The sequence below is a fragment of the Anopheles aquasalis genome, chromosome 2 (genome assembly GCF_943734665.1).
Source record: "Anopheles aquasalis chromosome 2, idAnoAquaMG_Q_19, whole genome shotgun sequence".
In the NCBI taxonomy this organism is placed as follows: domain Eukaryota; kingdom Metazoa; phylum Arthropoda; class Insecta; order Diptera; family Culicidae; genus Anopheles; species Anopheles aquasalis.
The window spans coordinates 27,866,162-27,882,500 of NC_064877.1; the positions used below are offsets into that span (position 1 = coordinate 27,866,162).

Below are 16,339 nucleotides of genomic sequence, written 5' to 3' on the forward strand. Positions count from 1 at the left end.
TACGCACCACGGCCGCTAATGCCGACCCAATGTCAGATAAAATGTCACAAAGTCATCTACGAGCGGCAGCAGCGGCGGTAAAAAGTCACGGAAAAAGCGCGAAAAAACGAAAACCACCATGCGCCTCCATCATGAGAGCGGTTTTCCGGCTTATCGCGGGCGAAGGAACGGTGCGGTGTCCGTCCTCTCCCTCGCTACCATGTGACATTTTCCTTTAAGCTCTTTTTAAAGCGTAATTACTGTTTCATTGATTTTGATCCGCCACTACCAACGATCAGCACCCTCTACTCCTTCGGTTACCCCGGGGGGAGTGGGGGTTTGTGAAAGTGTTTTCTGGGTTCTCTCTTTTTATTTCTTTCTGGCTAAGCGATGGCACCAGCACTCGGGTGTGCTGTGAACCAAGAAACCCAAATCTGCCACCAACAGTGTCCCGAAAATCCTCAACCATCACCCCTAAAAATACCGAACTTGAGCGGCGGAGCCGTTGGTGTGCACCCCTTTCCACGGCAACCGCGATTCCTATCTACCATCGCAGCATCAGACGGGGGACGGTTCGATCGGCAAATCGGATGGCACACATTTTTTTGTTACAGCGCGCTCGCACCACTCGTGGCGTCACTTCTGTTTCACATTTTACACACCCACCCACCGTCGTCGCCCAACCGTTATCCGACCGCTGCCACCCTGGCTCAGGCCTCCGGCTTAACAAGACACATCTTAAGTGCTCGAATTTGTTGCGCAACCAACAGCCATTATAAACTGATTGAAATTTAATGAAGTCTAAACAAACTACCGTTGAAAGGAGGGTTGAGATCGGAGATTGGAAAGCGCGGGCGGGGGGTCGAGTGGTGCGCGTTGTGGTCGTCGGTTCGACTTTTACACCCTCACACCACGCAGCCGTCGCCACCAACGCCACGGAGATGTTTGCTTTGATGTTTGCCAGCTGAAGCCGCACGGAAATGGGGCCGCGACACCAGCCTCGGTTCGATTCGGTGCGATCTATACCCCGCTGTCCTTTTTTGTCCCCGATCAGAGAGCACCAGATCAGGCGAGCTAGTGCAATAAGCTAACGATGGATTTGTTTGGGCTGTTTGTGCTTTTCGCCAGAAACCTTTCGCAGCCATTTCTCACTAACGAACCGCAGGGCACGTACTCGCGAGGATCATGCGCATCGCGGTGTTTAATGTTGAATAGAGCGATTGAGATTGTTGGATTAATTGATATCAGTGGATTGCGAGTGCACACTGGCAGTTTGAATTTCAATGGGCCGTAACGTAAGCTGCTTGCTGTGAAACCACATTTGCGGTTTGTTTTGTATTTTGAAAGCTTACCTTAAACCGTTAACTGAACAGCCTGTGTGTGAACTTTTGTGGTACAATTTAATGCATCACATAGAAAATCCAACAATCATTCATTATCTTTACGAAAAGGTTCTATAAAAAAACAAAAGTCCTTCACTATTTTAGATTTTAAATATAAAAAGCATTCATTACATACAACATTTAAGAAAGAAATGGAACTGATGGAGACGAAACCCGTTGTTCTTTAAACAACTACTATTTTTGACAAACAGAACACGCATCCACCAGTCGAGCACTTCAACAAATTTGACTGGTTTGCTGGTTATTATTAATTCAAATTTCTGCTTGGCCTGAGACTGAACACTACCTTAGCAGCAGCAGCAGCAGCTCGACACAAAGCCGTTGGCTGCACCGAGCAGTTCCACTCCCTGTTTAGGGCCACCCCCGCGGCCACTACAAAAACATCCGACAGCATCACAGATTGCCCGGCACTAAAACATTCACTACCGAACCCTGACACTGCAGGCGCGGCAGCGAGCGTAATAAACAAGTGTTTACGCTTCCTTAAAACCGTTTCTCGTAAAACGGACACATTAAGAGATTTTTGGGGGACGTCGTGGGCACGGGCCAATTACCATGGCAATTGCGTTCGTATGTTGTGTCTGCCGGAGGCTCGTGGGGGCTAAGTGGTTGCCTCTTGCTTCTTACCGTAGCGACTGGTACTATGCACGGTAGCAAGGAAGACGATTAACGTGAAGAAGGCTACACCATGCGGGGAGTGATACCATGCTTTCGCCGCGCAGATTGTACGTCGAAACTATGCCAATACCGACGAGAATCAAGGAGAGAGCACCATGCGCCCCGTAAAGGTGCGTGGTGCTTCAATTTGACGCACAGTAGGGGTCAATCCGCTTTGAGTTTTATGGCGGTGATGAAGGCGTGCAGACTTCAGTTGGTTAATTAAAATATGAAGCACTTTTGGTGGATCAATAGCAGTTCCTTAGAACAGTACTTTTCGACACATTCTTCGAACATTCTCCTTCAAGGTCTTTCATAAAATTATGATTTATAAATACCTGGTTATGGAGTTGTTTCAGTTCTTTCTCCAAATGCATATCCAGAAGTGATGTACTCTTACCTGAAACGAAAAGAATTCAAAGTGTTAACTGTAGTGTTTTCGATTTACTCGTCAGCAAACACATTCTGTTAATCAATCAGCACTTGAAATGAAGTTGCTCACACAGAACAGTGAAAAACCATTTACAAATCCAAAACAAAGAGTAGAACAGTCTCACAAATCCTACTTCCTAAATCCATAATGTTTAACCTACACTAAAACAAGCGCGACCAGCCCTCACTACACATTATTTCCATTGTAACTAGTCCAGAAACGATCTGTCGAAACTTTGCTTCCAGTTCCTCACAGGTTAAAAGCTTGTGCTTTTAGCAGCCATCAAACGGCAGTGCGAAACAATAATAATTCCTTTTCCCACAGTTGAGCGTTTGACTGAAAGTACACATTTACACAATTTAATAACAGGCCACAAGCTACAACTCCGATAGCAATTGGCCAGTTTAATCTGTGACCGAGTCTTTCCCCACTACTGCCAGCAATGCTGTGCTGTTTCTTGGGCAGAATTTCTGGACCAACCAGTTCCAGAATGTTACCTTCGGATTTACGTAGCGTGGTCAGTTTGGACCAAAAAAACTTTCATCAGGAAGAGACCTAGTCTCTCGAATACTACCTAATCAGTGCAGTATTTACCGTCTGACCAGACGCGGTCAGATTGTAAGGCTTGTTTTCCCTGGGCCCCATTATGAAAGCTGCAGCTAGCGGGGAACCGCGCAGTTACGCTTTCCAGCGTAGGATTTTCAAGCGTTTTTCGGTCGTTTCAAATGTATTCCTGGAAAAACTATTTCCACTCGCCACGCTCCTATGGCTCGAGTAAAGGCAAACAAAACCGAATAAATCTAGCCACAATCCTCAGTGCTTTTCCTTCACTATCATTACGCGGCCGAACCTCCGCGTTTCTATTTGCTGGTTTCGTTTGCATATGCTGGCTCAAAGATTTGCCATCCAGTTCGTTGTTTTACAGTAAATTTCGCTTCGCTTCAACTTTACACTGTAAATACGAAAAACCAGAAGAACCGACTAAATAGTGAATTGCAGTGAAGCAGATAGCAGATTATATAGTGGAACTAAAGAACTGCTTCCTTACCAATACGGTGCTTCCTACTTAAGCAATAATATAAGGAAAGACCGACAGAAATGTTCTTTCAGTCAAAGCAAACACTATGCTTCCCTGGCCGTTACATGGCAGTCGCTTAAACATGTTCGACGACATCATTATCGACGTTAAAGCCCATTGTCCAACTCTCAATGGTTGGTGGATGATTGCTGTGGTATTGTTGGTATTGCAATAATTGTACAAAGCGGTACGGTGCACCGTGCTTCGTATCCGATTGCTGCATATTTGAAGGCAATGCCATACTCCGTTTCACTAAATTTGATCAAACAGTTCCCCAGGAATGTGTTCTCGAAAACTTTTGCCACCCCATCAGGCTCCATCATCCACAGAGGGCGCTAGAGTGGGAGAAAGGGAGTGGCTGACAGAAGTTGTATGAAAATGCATTCATCGTACAGCATTACCGGAGCATAAGTTACCCAAAAAACCGACCAACACACTCATGCCCACACATATGGTACCGATTCCCGTGGCTGCAAATATTGCTCGTCGCAGCAACAATGCAGCACCTTCTCTTCACCAGCAACGCTTCTCTCCCCCTTTTTCGGCACATTCCGTATCATCATCGTCCACATCATCATCATCATTTGGTAGCGGTGGCAACACCATCCGCAAGCAACCAAAGTACTCCCTCACAAGTTTAGGACAAAGTTTCTCGGCAGCTCGCCGGCGTTACTCATCATGCAACGCTGCCACGAAGCGGTTGGACGATTTCTCGCGGTTGCTTACATGCCTCGGACATGGTTTCTTGCGGAGGGGTTCAAACAAAACGCAAACGCTCGAAAACGTAATTTCACATTTGCATAAGTCCCCAGCAGCTGCAGTGGCTCTGTCTGTCTCTAACCGCAGACTGAATTCGCTCATTCAAACAGCATCAGGAGCAGCAGCAGCAACAGCAGCAACGCAGTAGTAGAAGAAAGAATGCGCGACCGCGCGTGTATGTCTCTGGTTCATACGGAGGCGAATATGTTTGAGCTGCTAGCATAATATGGATGCCATCGCACCCCCCCCCCCCCTCCATCGCGTCGTGGAACCATGGTGAGTGTGTGCTCAAATAATCGCACGAAATTTCCACCGAAACCACAGCCACCACCACTCCATCGTCCATCGCCCATCATCAGCACAATCATGATCTTCGGAATGGAGAAAATGTGGAGGACGCAATTTTGAGTTCACATGCACAAAACAACCCCTTCCTATGGCAGCGCGCTGAATGAACTGCAGCTGCTTATTTTCGGTGCAACAATGGCCATTGCAGCTGGGTTGAATGGCATCATCATTTGTCCCTACTCCTCACCAAGCGCACTGTCGGCAGGGTCGTAGACACTGATCTGAGATACGCGCAACATTTTGTGTGGTAAAAAAAGAACAGTCGCTTCGGTTCCATTATTGTTTCTTTTTATTTTCTCCAATCGATTTGCATATCATTTCCCCACTATTTTCCCGTCCTACAAAGCAAGCAATGCAAGGTGGCAGACGGGCAGACATGCAGTGCAGTGCTGGCCAGCAAATCGAACAAGAGAAACAAGTGAAGCGAAGCAATATCTCCATAAAGTCATGCTCAAACAAGTTGCACCCCAGAAGCAACCGTCCACCGATCGCCGGGCCACTTAAAGTGTGGTGAGAGCTTCCGTGCCCCCTCTCACTGTGGACCGTGGAGTATGCATAAATTTGCTGCAGCAAGAGGAGTGTGTGTTTGTGTGGATGTGTGTGATGACCGGGGTGTGCTGTGCTGTTGCCGGTCGCTAGTTACCGGTTTACATGACAGATACAAACTGGAGGAAATTAAATGTAACACCATCTCTGAATCGATGACACCTTCCGTTCAGAGTTTCCCAGAGGAAATGTAAAAGCTGCCAGTCAGCAGTACCTGTTGACACCGCTCAAACACCGCGCGTCCCAAGTTTGTCGAGGATTTCTTGAAGCAGAAACCTCTGGCACACACAGTGGCAGCGTACACTGCAACGTTGCCGTGCGAGAAGGCTCCACAAAGCAGGAAGCATCCGGCTGCACGGTGACCGATATCACTCGGGGAAACCTTACCAACCAATCGAGGCCAGGCCAGGCCAGGCCAGGTGGCCAGGTTTCGTATTGCAGTTCGGTTGCAGCGAGCCACCACATATGCCCCCGATCCTGTGGTAGGCTTAGCCAGGGAGAGGGAGAGAGAGAACTTATTATATTACCCATCATCCCATCATTCGTTTAATCCTGCACTCTTGCGTCTGCGGGAATTGGTACGTTGCAAATGCTGATGGACATCAGGCCGTTAGTGAGTGAATCACTGGAATTCCTGGCCATCCCGGGGGCTACTGGTAGGACATTTCCAGGACACATACCACGAACGGAGCCGTGGCTTTCAATCACAAACCAAGCAGAATCGTGTTTCGCGTTCTTTCGCAATCCTTTGTCTAAAAGGAACACGCACTGATTTCAGTCATCGCTCGCTCGATCGCTTCACAAACAACGGTTCTATAATCGCCACGATAAAAAGTAATTACAACCCGATGCCGAGCAACCAACAACAACATACTGTCGACGACACAGACGGAGATCGTTCTGGCCGGGAGCAGCCGTGGCGAACAACAATGCGGTCCTCGTCCCACCCCCCCCCCCCCCCCCCTCCCCTTAGCCATCATCGGAGAGAGTATGTAAAAGTGTAACAATGTAAGCCAGCATCAAGTAAATTAATTGCAATGACTATCGATATCAATTTCTAACGCATCATAATGCGCACCACCACCACCACCACGCACGACGACGACTGGGCACTTCGGCTTCTTCGCTTTTATCCCACCGAATGGTTCACCCGCAGGGCATCGTCGGAGGCATCAGCGGTTTATCCTTTAATGAAATCTCCTTTACGAGCTGCTCCCCGAGCGAGCTGCTGATGCACGCCAGTGACGGGACCGTCGACAGCCGTTTTTGGAGAGCTCTAGAAGCTTGCCGAAAATCCAGCGGCGGGAGCCCACTTAAAACTTACACCAACACCCTCACGGTGGGAAAAAGGGGAGGGAAGAGGAGGGAGAAAATCGCCCAGCGCACCGGTTCGACCCCTTCTGGCCGTGGGGTGGCGCGTGGCCCAAACGAGCACGCAACGCAGTGTGGGACACCGGCGTCCGCGCCGGCGATGAGCAAGCAGATTATCATCCATTTTCTTTTTATGCATCTTGCAATAAGGGTTAGTCCATGGGATGAGGCTGAGGAAGCTGCGCACCACCTTCTCCATGGCGCTGAGGGATAAACATTATTTCGCTTTTCGGTTGCTTACCACCTCCTGCCAACTCCTTTTTTGTACCTTTCCACCTTTTATGCGCTTCCCTTTACCTTTCCCCCTTAAAGGTGTGGCCCCTCTCAATGGTGTTCGATTTTCTCGACATCACGACATTCAACAGGCCACAGACCAGTCAGCTCCTCCGTGAAAGCCATGATGACGGTCATGAAATGGGCGCACACGCACACCCCCAACCCAACAATCATCGCGATTAATGCCACTTAACCCTCGGTTGGGCACCCGGCGTTTACCCCTTCGTTGGGCACCCGGGTACCCGGGTACCCCACTTATGTGTATTGCATAGTTAAGTTATTGTTCCGCTGTTTTTATCAGTTTTATACCAAAAATAGTGTACTAGAACTAATTTAAGAGTATTAATAACGTGTTTTTGTTTCAAAATCACAACAAAATACAATAAAAAACAATAAAAACAATGAAGACAATACATTCGTACGCCTTCGTACGGTCATTTCGTAAGTAAAGTAAAGTAAAGTAAAATTTCGATCGTAAAGTGATCGAATTTTCCAGCAAATATGTTATTTAAATTATTGATTTCTTCGAATAAATCAGTTTTGAATTGTCATAAGGCACTTTTGAGGCATAAACAATTGAGTTAATCGGGCACAATTGAGCTACGAGATCAGACCAGTTGCTACATGGTGCGTTCAGAAAGTAATGAGAATTGATTTTTCTGACGAAACGGTTTGAGATAACGTGTTTAATTTTTTACAATAAGGAAGAGGAAGGTTTTAGCTATCAATAGCACTTTATTTCGTTCCGCTATGACCAACTGAAAGAAAATGGGACGATTTTTCGTGAACCATGTTTTTAGTTGATGTAACACCGTAGAATGTCCCCTTTCTATGGACCATTGGTCTGGCGCGGATCATCCGGACCTTCTTCTTGGCGCGGATCAACCGGACCTACAGAAAAACTTTCCGTTGGTGCCAGTAATTCATCAAGTCCTCAAACATTTCTGTTTGCGTGCTCTGTGCCAGGAAGAGGTCCGTGATGGGCTGTACCAGTGGTTCATAGAAAGGGGGCGTTCTACGATATTAAATCAACTTAAAATATGGTTCACGAAAAAACGTCCCATTTTCTTTCAGTTTGTCATAGGCGAATGAAATAAAGTGCGTTGAATAGCTAAATCCTATCTCTACGTTGGCGTAAAAAATTCAATACCTTATCTCAAACCGTTTCGTCAGGAAAAATCCAGTCTCATCACTTTCTGAACGCACCATGTATATTGGTCTCTGTGGTCTACGAAAATGCCGCCTAAACCCTTTTTGTTGAAGATTAGTGTATGATTTACTAATATGTTAAGAAAATTACACTACGCGCACCATTTTTAATCAGTTTGAGAAATAATACATAATTTAAATTGCACATAAAAGGTTTCAAAATATGTTGATTATTTTTCTCCTGTTGCTCGTTGAAAAGCTGAAAAACGTAATGAAATTTTCAAAAAAATGTTGTAGTTTTTCTAATTAACAATTAATAAACACGAACACATTGATAAATGTTGATAAAAAGTGTTGTTTTGAGTTTATAAACATAGCCCATGTGCATAGCCAACGTATGGGGTACCCGGGTACCCGGGTGCCACTGGGCGGGTGTTAATTTCATCGGCCCATAATTACCTTTAAATATGAGATATCAAAACAATTCAAAAGCGAAATCGGTGTGAATTGAGTTGTACTTTGGGGATCCGGAGTTTCGTAAAAAAATATTGACGGGAAGGCATTCATCTTTTCCTTGAAACTTGAAATGGGTACCCGGGTACCCGGGTGCCCAACCGAGGGTTAAAGGTGCAACAAGGCTCCCTAGTGCCCTTCCACACAAGGATGGAGGGCAGCATAAACCGTTGAATCAACTTTAACTGTTTGTCAACTAATTAAAGCTAATGGTGGATGATTATAATAAGCCATTTCTACTCCCCGGCTCCTTCCTCCTCCCCGTTTCCCCAAAAACGGTCCCCGAACGGCCAGCAAATGTGTCTTTGCCACGGATTTCTCCGGTCTCTAGGTCCTCCGAACCGTTCCGAAGGAAGCTACAGCTCGCCCCCCCCCCCCCCCCTCTCTCGGAAAGCATCGGCAGTAGCGGCGCTTATCTTTCGATAAGGAAATTGATTAAACTTTGACCGAAACTCACGCAAGTGCTATGTGGTGCCTCCTCGCCACCGTTCCTCCGTTCCGTTATGAAGGTAATTTATGCTCAAAATATTTGGCGCTACCCGGTTGTGAACCGTTCGCCATCGGAACAGTCATGCGCTGGGGAGGATCCTTCGGAATCATCCCCAGGTTGGCACGCGTTTTCGACACGGCCCGGCCCGGCCCCAAACGTTGTTCGATGTTCGAAAACGTTCAAACATCCCAAAAACGGTTGATAATAAATAATTCTGCTTCATCCTGCGTTCTCGGTTGGGTGTCTCGGTGTGCCGCCACTTCGCCTACCCGCCCATCGTTTTTGTGTAAATTCAAAGCAACTTAGAAGTTTTTATTGAAATTTGAATTTTTAATTACTTTCGATGGTTATTTCAATTTCCAGTGCCAAGGAACGGCTGAACGGGTTATCATCTACACCTTCTTTTATGTTCCACCATCAGACAGATCTGGAGTGGTGGCTGCTGCTACTGCTGCTGCTGCTTACCTTGCCAATAACAATTATAAACGATCAACCATATTTGATGGCGTAGTAACGAAGTGGAACATAAAAGTGATGCCTCAAATGTCACAACAGCAGTGCGACATGTTCATTATTTATAGTAGCAAGTAGTTGTGGTGATATGGTGTCATCAAGCGATGACCATTAAATGCCTCACTACTCATTCTTTTCCGTCCGATAAACAGGTTAATTTAAATGAAGCGAACGATTTCTAATATAGTGTTGATCATACCATTTCAAGTTTATACTCATTGCGATGTGATGCTTCACAATAAAAGAAGATTCTACTTGTTGTTTGTTCCATTCAGTTGTGAGATACCAAATGTTAACCAAGTGTTAACACATTGAAAACAAAAAAACTGATATTCCGCCGATTTTGTAACATAGAACGAAGTGCATTTATGCTTCGGACGATTCCGTTAAAGCCTTTTTTTGATGTTATAGTCACCCACTTTGCACTTCGACATCTAGCCAATACCCGAACGAAAATGATTGGCTTTGCAAATGATAATGCATTTCAAATTTGAAAACCTAGCTAAAAACAAAATACGAAAACATACATCGAACATACCTACATTGTAATGTGTATGACAATCGCATCAAACACAAAATAAATGCAATTCTCACACTGCAACATTAAAATGCATTGTAGCAACCGCTTCACCATCCCCAAAGGTTCTGCAATCCCGATTGCATTCGGACAGCAAAAAGGCATATCCATCTCAAAGCGACACCAACGGAACCGAGCCAAATGGCTGCCACCGCTGAAATCCCGATTTAAGCGCATTTTACGCCCGTTTTTCACCAACGAGTGTACCGCGTCGACGGATTTGACAAATGGATTCTGGTATATTCTGATGATCATTTAATATTTCATCACACGAGTTTTCGACAACGACATCTTGTCGTTGGAAAACAAAACAACAACAACAACAAAAAACGAACACAACTCAACACTGTCGGCCACTGTGGCCGTGGCTCAAATTAATATTATTGCCAGCGTGGTGTTAGCTCAGCGTCAGTGGCGGCGTCAGTGGCGAACTTTTCTGTGACCAACCAAACACATCCTGTACCGTACACCGTCGTGATATGCAATGCAAATTTAATACGATGTGATATGATATGATTAGAGGGACGCGAGGCTATGCATCATCCCCGTTCTAGGGCGACGAAATAAAGGTGCTAACACATAAACAAACATTGTGACCGTGCTAATGCTGATTGTGTGCAACAGCAGCAGCAGCAGCATTTGCTGCTCGCTCCTGACTCCCTGCGTCAGAGACCACTCCACGATCGGTGGCGTTTCTGGGCATAAACCGGATAAGTGGTTTGCAGTGCAAACAAAGTAATATTTATGATACCACATCGGCAAAATGTGTGTTCAACAGACGTTCTGCCAATCGGCCGTGGCCAGAGTGCGGTAGAACTGGAAAGGTAACCGACCGCTGATTTTGAAATCTGAATCTAATTTTGGCATAATTAGCACATTTGCCCTTAATGCTTTCAGCATATGCACACTGCCCTTCAAACATCCGGTGCCCGGACAGGTTTGGCAGTAATTAAGCGACGATACAACATCAGCATCAATTCGCTGTCGATGATATAATCGTTCTTAAATAACATTTCCACTTCATAGCCACTAATAGCCATGAATGGTTTGCGGCGAACTAGTAAATGTGATAGGTACTTTGAAACACGTCCCTATAATGGCAGTTAATAGCGTCTAAAAGCGTTTGTTGGCATGATGCAGTAGAAAATGCTGTCATTGCAAACATAAAACTAGCGAGCTGTGAGGAGAATCGTTGTAATGAACGTGTATAAGACATATAATATACCTCAATTGGGAGAAGAGAAACATAAAGCTGAACAATGGATCGACAAACGGAGCTATATGCAATGGAAGAAACTCCGTCGACTATCGACATTGTACATTTTTGGGAACCCACCGAAACCAAGCGAACACCGTGGCTCTGCATATCGCAACAAGAGTAACCTGCATCCTTGCACCACAGCAAAGCACAGCCCAATTCCCATGCGAACGCTCTCAAACGACTGCATTCAGCTCGTACTCCGAGAGAAGGAGTATGCGACAAAATCTAACCTAGAGATACGCGAACGCCACTCGAAAAAAAAAAGGCTAGAAGAACGAAGACACCTCCTTGCCACTGGTGTGTCCCGGAGCACGTTTCGGGCGGACAGCTGAAAGGGCTTGCAGATCCGGCCCAAGAACCCCACCAGTCGTCTACAACATTTCGCCGAAATCCCCCTAGTAGCTTGGCCTTCGTCAGGTTTGGTTTTCCTTCTTTTTTAACATCTACATCACATTACGGTCACTTGCTGGCCCTCCCTGGAATGCTGCAACCGCTCGAGCGCTCACTTTATGTAAACTACTCGAACGTCGCGAACGATACGGTCGCACGGTCGCGCAGGAACACAGTCCCTAAGGTCACGGATTGGAGTATTGCTTGGTGGCTTGGTTCCCTAGGAGGAGTGGGGTTTGTGGCGGGTTGTTGGCCACTCGCTAGTCGCTAGACCTCGCCTAGATGCCATGACTTTCGAATGATATCACAAGAAGGTCAACAGTAACCAACACCAACCAACACAACAACAACAACAACAAAAAAACACAGATCGGCACCGGTTTGGGGAATTGAAATATGAAGCTATCAGCAAACGGACGGCCACATAGAAAAGGGTTGAGTGACCCAAAATTAGCTTTGCACGGCAAGATAGAACTGGAATGAAGATGCATGATGCTTCATCGTCAACACCGTACACCCCCTCGCTAGCACGTTACATTTGCTTGGAATTATTGCCATTTTCAGCCCGAAATGGAGATGATCCGGGATGCTCTTATCCTCTTCAAGTAAAGCCATTTCGGAGAAGCAAACTTTCTACCAAATCTGCAACACACTCACGGGTAGCTGCTGCTTCGAAAGGTATCCGATGCATTGGCACTAGCAACGAAGGATTTTGCTCGAAAGTGGCCAACGTAGCCCCTCCTTTGTGGAACGCAACGCATGGGCCGCCTTCAGGGAATACGATGGATGTGGATGGGTGTCTTGACGAATTCCGGAGTAACTTTACCCCGGCTAGGAAATCCTGGTTAGTCTCGAGCAAGCGCCTCACTGGGAGCACGGGTGTAAGGCGCACCTGCGTTGGCTTGAATGGCTGAGCCGCACACGGACACAACGAGGCCGATCCCTGAGCGACGCTGCATAAGCCAACTTACGCGTCCAGGTGCCAGTCACTGCCACCGGGAGGAGGCCACCTCCCGACAGCCGACCACCGAACAGTGACCATCGTCCAGCCAGCCAGCCAGCCAGCCAGCCAGCCAGCGAGCCAGCTAGCCAGCAACGATTCACATTACATCCTAAGGCCTTAAGCGCATAATCCGAACGTACACTGTGCTGTGCATTGCATACATTGTGCGTGGTGGCAGTGGTGGTGGTGTGAGGCTGCCGAAAAGTCGTCCATTAGTGACAGCTTACACTAGGCTGGCCACTGGCAACCGGCTTCATCCGTTGCAATATTCACGTTCTACGTAATTAATTAGTGATTCTCTTGCGCCAGACCACCACAAAACGAGAGAAAGAGAGAGAGAGAGAGAGAGAGAAAGCAGACGGTCTCGGAACATGCCCGTGAGTGGTTCATAATTTTCCGGATTGTTCTCATTGTTCCTATCCCTTACACGCTGCACAACGCAACGCAGGACAATCCGATCCGCTGCAATATGCACGCATAGTTCTCACATGCACTGCGTTGCGTTTCATGCACGATACAACCAACTGCACATTCTGTGTGATCGATGCCCCTTCGTTGGGGGACATTTTTCCACCGCCACCTCGTGGAGATTTCAGGGACGTTACATTTGGGAATTGGGGCACGGGGTTCATGGCGTGCGGTTTGGGTTTGCGAAATTTGATAAACCCATAGATGCGCACCCGCCTCCTCCTCCTCCTCCTCCCCCTCAAATACCGATACGCGGATCCGACATCAAACCGCTTTGAATCGCTATTGTAATACGCTTTAAATATTAAATCAAAAGATCTCCTATTCATGGAATGGAAGTGTAGTGTCTCCGCGATGAGCGCGGGTTCCATACGCGCTCGATATCATACATTAATATGATTAAATTTTCAAAATTACGTAACAAACCGACGTACAGTGCACGCACTGGTGTCTACTCCGCTTACTGGTGCATTATTGAGTATTAGTGAAATGGTCGCGCCACCCATAAAACATCCCACCAATGTGTCATCTCAAAGATCAAAGTGTTTTGTAATTGAGATTTAGACATAATTGTGTTGCTTTCCTTATTTTTTTAATTTCCAGTTCCCTTCCTTCCTCGGCTGCAAGATGTGCTTAGTAATGAGAGTTCCATAATCTGTCTTCGTACATCCGTGCAAGATAAGACATTTCGCGGTATCACCGAAGCATATCACGCTCGGTACGAGTGCAAGGCGTCAGTGCAAGGTTGATGCAGCACCATTAGGCTTCGATTCAATTCTCCATTTATTGCTACCTCATTCACGAGCCGTTCTTATCGGAAGTACCCTCCCTCGGTATTTATTGTCTACGATGGCATGGTGAGAAGCGAGCCACACCTTTCACGTGCTGCTCATGAGCCACATGAGGCTCAACGGGCACCCTGGATGATGATATAAAAACGTGCCAATACGGTGTAACACGCTGGACATGACGATTCATCCCTTCAATCAATAGACCGATCTTACCGAGGCTGACAATCGCAAGGAGCGATAAGAAGTTGTTTTCCGAACGTCTGGTGCCGTCGCTGGCACGTGCAAGTGCCTCCTCTCCCTCGATACCATACATGATAAGCCTAGCAGTGGGCGATGTACCGATTCGCTATAACGTCGGTTCCATGAAGCATAGTTTCGTTCACTTTTTCGTCACAAGTTTCCGCTAAATTTTCACAAAAAACTAACGAAGTTGATTAGAATTCTCAACGATGCTCAGCAACTTCGCGATGGTGTCAGATGGCAAGCAGAGTGCTGCACGCTGCAGCAGCAGCAGCTTTGGGTGCATGTTTGACTCCATTTGCGTCGCTATGCGTAGATTATGCTGACACAAACTATGTGTACACCAAGTTTACCCACACATACGTTCGGTGCAGTCGGTGCATCACGGATAAACAACCTGCTTGCTCGACGCTCGCTAGCACTCGTGCACGCTTGGAGCGAGCTTGAGCTCCGGCTCCGGACGAAGACCCTCGTCGTTGCACCTCATGTGGGCGACAATGGAGAACAAGAATCCTTTAAGTTACTTCAAACACTTTTAAATTTCTACCGTGCGGTAGCTCGTGAGCGCTCAAAAATGCGTGGAAAAGTGTGATGTAGAAGAAGGAACAAAGGAAATGGGAGCATACATGCCATCAGAGGATTGGTTCAATATTATGCTTTTCATCACGGTCGCTAACGGTGGAGGCAAGGGTAGCATAGGGATAGAGGGAACCCGTGCAAACGGCACGAAGCGATTGTGGTTCCAGTGGAGAGCGCTGAGTCTTAGCTCCAAGTGCTGGTGTTGGAAATGTTTTGCACAACCGGTTCACCACCACGGTTTCATTTCCTGTGCCTTATTGGAACACGCGAACCATGCACAAACATCTAACAACCAGCGTACCAGCCAGCGGAAACACTCGTCTGTTGGAGCTATGCGCGTCTGCAACAAATCCTTGCTCTGCTGCGTATCCTCGAATGCAAATTGAAAAATGGCTAACAGCACTTTTAGACTCGCGCGCCGCGAGCGAGCAAACCATGTTCAAGCACCGAATGCAATGGTTTTTATTTCTCGTTACCAAATTAGCTCTTCAGTCGTTTGATGAACCGTTTGAGAGTTTGTGATCATTGATCGACATGAAGTGGCTGGTGTTTGATTGTTGGCCATCTATCGAACATCTTAAATCTTAAAGTTGCTATGCTATCCTTAAGCGCATAAATGTTTCGTGATGAGAAACGTGCTGCTAAGAAAACGCTTTAAATATTGTTTAATTTTTTTGCAATAACAAGTCTGTTATGGGGTGTAAATGATAACAATTTCAACAATTTCACTCCAATGTATGCAACAGAATATTTTCCAAACCAATATGTTCACAAGTAGTTTAAACAATCATCAAATCGGTTTATAATTACGGAAGGTTACAGTCACATATTCCTTTGTTCTGCCGGCTCGGTAGTATTTACCGATTGCCAGGACTCAAATTTTATCATTTCCGGAAAACATTCCGACCACAGATCCGGAGTACAGTTCCGGATCCAATACAAATTTGCATTCTTCTGGGCAATAAAACCATCTGTTTGGTAGATGTTGCAAACAACTGGCTGCATTTATTTTCACTGAAGATACAGTGCTGCTTTTTTGTTAACCACGTATTTAAATATGTTTTCGTGGTTTTGATTTTAAAAAAAGCACAAAACGAAACGCAGTTATCCGTCTATAATACGTAATCCTCAATTCTTTACCGTCCTTTCTTAATTTTAAGTCTTAAGAAATGCCCAAATGAACACAAATTCGGACAGCACCGCTACGATTGTACCATCAATAAATGCGTTCCCTACTGCCCCAGTGAACAACCAGCTCAGCAGACTCTCCCGAGATGATTGTACATGTCGTCCAACCAGCGAACCAGCTATAAAATGCTGGGCGGTTAGAAACACGCCGAGCGCACACCCATTTCGAAACAGTGCCTGCAACCCTGACCCTACCTCAACATCAGCTACAATCACCGATTGTGACTCAACTGGCCAACGCACACACAGCCAATCCAAATGTAGCCAGTGTAGCGCGGAAGAATCTCAACTCATCGAGCCGCGCATTATCATGCAAAGATACGAGTG

At 46.4% G+C, this 16,339-nt stretch overlaps 1 protein-coding gene across 6 annotated transcripts in view; it reads right to left on the reverse strand.

The window, feature by feature from the left end:
- The window catches only part of LOC126572711 (peripheral plasma membrane protein CASK), a 213,379-nt gene that overhangs the window by 122,392 nt on the left and 74,648 nt on the right, over positions 1 to 16,339 (reverse strand). The gene's annotated exons all lie outside the window — the stretch shown is intronic.